This window comes from Petromyzon marinus, unplaced genomic scaffold, assembly GCF_048934315.1.
Source record: "Petromyzon marinus isolate PM22_M1 ecotype Great Lakes invasive population unplaced genomic scaffold, UKy_Petmar_22M1.pri1.0 PM_G_Scaffold_6, whole genome shotgun sequence".
NCBI classification, from domain to species: domain Eukaryota; kingdom Metazoa; phylum Chordata; class Hyperoartia; order Petromyzontiformes; family Petromyzontidae; genus Petromyzon; species Petromyzon marinus.
The window spans coordinates 1,917,501-1,920,000 of NW_027423013.1; positions in this window are offsets into that span (position 1 = coordinate 1,917,501).

Below are 2,500 nucleotides of genomic sequence, written 5' to 3' on the forward strand. Positions count from 1 at the left end.
GCTAGAAATTGGCGGCGATGTCTCTCTTGTGGCTCACGGGGCTGTTAGGGTGGCACAGAAATCCCTCGGAATGGGAAAACGGGTCATTTTCGTGTCGCCACATTGCATGCGAACCGCATGAAACTTCCAGAGGCATTTGCAGCAGAAATGCATGTGCAGTCAAAAAATTGAATATTCTTCACGGATAGACCCCGTGAAACGCTAGAAATTGGCGGGGATGTGTCTCTTGTGGCTCACGGGGCTGTTAGGGTGGCACAGAAATCCCTCGGAATGGGAAAAAACGGGTCATTTTCGTGTCGCCACATTGCATGCGAACCGCATGAAACTTCCAGAGGCATTTGCAGCAGGAATGCATGTGCACTCAAAAAATGTGATATTTTTCACGGAGAGACCCCGTGAAACGCTAGAAGTGGGCGGGGATGTCTCTCTTGTGGCTCACGGGGCTGTTAGGGTGGCACAGAAATCCCTCGGAATGGGAAAACGGGTCATTTTCGTGTCGCCACATTGCATACGAACCGCATGAAACTTCCAGAGGCATTTGCAGCAGGAATGCATGTGCACTCAAAAAAGTGAATATTTCTCACGGATAGACCCCGTGATACGCTAGAAATTGGCGGGGATGTCTCTCTTGTGGCTCACGGGGCTGTTAGGGTGGCACAGAAATCCCTCGGAATGGGAAAACGGGTCATTTTCGTGTCGCCACATTGCATGCGAACCGCATGCAACTTCCAGAGGCATTTGCAGCAGAAATGCATGTGCAGTCAAAAAAAAATTGATATTTTTCACGGATAGACCCCGTGAAACGCTAGAAATTGGCGGGGATGTGTCTCTTGTGGCTCACGGGGCTGTTCGGGTCGCACAGAAATCCCTGGGAATGGGAAAACGGGTCATTTTCGTGTTGCCACATTGCGTACGAACCGCATGAAACTTCCAGAGGCATTTGCAGCAGGAATGCATGTGCACTCAAAAACTTCTATATGTTTCACGGATAGACCCCGTGAAACGCTAGAAATTGGCGGGGATGTGTCTCTTGTGGCTCACGGGGCTGTTAGGGTGGCACAGAACTCCCTCGGAATGGGAAAAGGGGTCATTTTCGTGTTGCCACATTGCATAGGAACGCCATGAAACTTCCAGAGGCATTTGCAGCAGAAAGGCACGTGCACTCAAAAATTTTAATATTTTTCACGCATAGACCCCGTCAAACGCTAGAAGTTGGCGGGGATGTCTCTCTTGTGGCTCACGGGGCTGTTAGGGTCGCACAGAAATGCCTCGGAATGGGAAAACGGGTCATTTTTGTGTGGCCACATTGCATAGGAACGGCATGAAACTTCCAGAGGCATTTGCAGCAGGAATGCATGTGCACTCAAAAACGTCTATATTTTTCACGGATAGACCCCGTGAAACGCTATAAATTGGCGGGGATGTCTCTCTTGTGGCTCACGGGCGCTGTTAGTTAGGGTCGCACAGAAATCCCTCGGAATGGGAAAAGGGGTCATTTTCGTGTTGCCACATTGCGTACGAACGGCATGAAACTTCCAGAGGCATCTGCAGCAGAAATGCATGTGCACTCAAAAACGTCTATATTTTTCACGGATAGACCCCGTGAAACGCTAGAAATTGGCGGGGATGTGTCTCTTGTGGCTCACGGGGCTGTTAGGGTCGCACAGAAATCCCTCGGAATGGGAAAACGGGTCATTTTCGTGTTGCCACAATTGGCATACGAACGGCATAAAACTTCCAGAGGCATTTGCAGCAGAAATGCATGTGCACTCAAAAACGTGAATATTTTTTCACGGATAGACCCCGTCAAACGCTCGAATTTGGCGGGGATGTTTCTCTTGTGGGTCACGGGGCTGTTCGGCTCGCACAGAACTCCCTTGGTCCACCTGATTCGTGCATACAGGCAGCAACTAAAACTCTGTAAACCTGCTGTGAGGACATCTAAACAGTGGACCAGTGAGGCTGTGGAAGATTTGCGGGCGTGCTTAGACTGTACTGACTGGGATATGTTCACGACTGCTACCAATAGTCTGGATGAACTCACAGAGGCTGTGTACATCAGCTTCTGTGAGGACTGCTGTATCCCAACACGTACCAGGGTGAACTTTAACAACAACAAGCCCTGGTTCTCAGCAAAGCTCAAAAGGTTGAGGTTGGAGAAGGAGGAAGCGTTTAGGAGTGGGGATAGAGACAGATTCAAGGAGTCGAAGAACAGGTTTAGCAAAGCGGTGAGAGAGGCTAAACGACTGTACTCAGAGACACTAAAACACCAGTTCTCTACTAACGACGCTGCTTCTGTCTGCCAAAGGGCTCAGGCACATCACCAACTACAAACCCAGAGCGCCCCACACCACTAACGACTCCCGCCTAGCCAACGACCTGAACGAGTTCTACCGTAGATTTGAAAGACAATTGGACTGTCCTGAACCACCCCTTCCCACCCAAGAGGCCCCATCCCCCACCCATACTACAGAAACGACTCTCTCCTTTCAGGAGGGAG